The sequence below is a fragment of the Pteropus vampyrus genome, unplaced genomic scaffold (assembly GCF_000151845.1).
Source record: "Pteropus vampyrus isolate Shadow unplaced genomic scaffold, Pvam_2.0 Scaffold688, whole genome shotgun sequence".
Taxonomy (NCBI): domain Eukaryota; kingdom Metazoa; phylum Chordata; class Mammalia; order Chiroptera; family Pteropodidae; genus Pteropus; species Pteropus vampyrus.
In genome coordinates this window covers 42,742-43,643 of record NW_011889469.1, presented here as the reverse complement: position 1 = coordinate 43,643, position 902 = coordinate 42,742, and positions in this window count along the sequence as shown.

Genomic DNA, 902 nt, shown 5'->3' with positions numbered 1-902 from the left:
CGCACCTGCCCGGGTCAGCGACACCACGGTCGCTGGAAAACGGTGCTGAGACAAGGCTTGTGTTTTTAACCGCAGCGTCGTCACAGAGCCGGGGCAAGGACCTGAATGGGAGGCCCACAGTGGCCGGTGGCTGTCCCCATTCATCACTAGCCCTCGTCTGTCCGGCGTCCGCTGAGAGCTGGAGGTTTCAACACTGCGATTCTGCCTGTGATTCGAGACCTCTGACGCCCGCCGATGGACTATGCCGGTCTCATTTACACGCGGTCTGGGCATCTGACAAGCATTATCTCACCGAAGGTCGAGGCCAGTGGTGACCTTTTTGAAGAACCTTAGAATTCGTATCTGGAGATTTTAAAAGAAGAACTGAAAAGGATGTAGACTTCGCTGCTGAATGGGGTTCCTCCTCGGCTCCCCAAAGCCTTACGTGAGGACCGGTCCTTCATGACGCGAGCGAGGCATTTCTGCCTCAGACCCCTCGGGCACAGGCTTCACCCAGATCGGTACTGCTGGACCCCGACAGCTTCCCGTCTCACCCGTGCCACGTGTGTGCCACTCTCTGCTCCAGGGTTCCGCTCGCCTTGCAGGTGTGTGCGTCCCAGACACGTGGGAGAGGGACTGGCCTGTGGGGCGGGCGACCTTGATTGCTGGGGGCTGGAGCCCGCAGATGCGTGTTTCCTCTCCCTTCCCTCCCGCTGATGGCTCCGCACGGGCCCCGCCTGGCCTCCCAGAACGTCCCCTGGGTCAAGCAACTGCTCGCCTCTCCCGATGGTCAGTTCGCTGGCACATCTCACGTTGACTGCTCCCCTTTCTCTGCTCACACCTGGCGCCCCTCACTCCCGCACCCTAGAATCACATTTCCAGGTAAAGCACTCATGTCAGACTTCGTCTTCGAATTTCTTTTG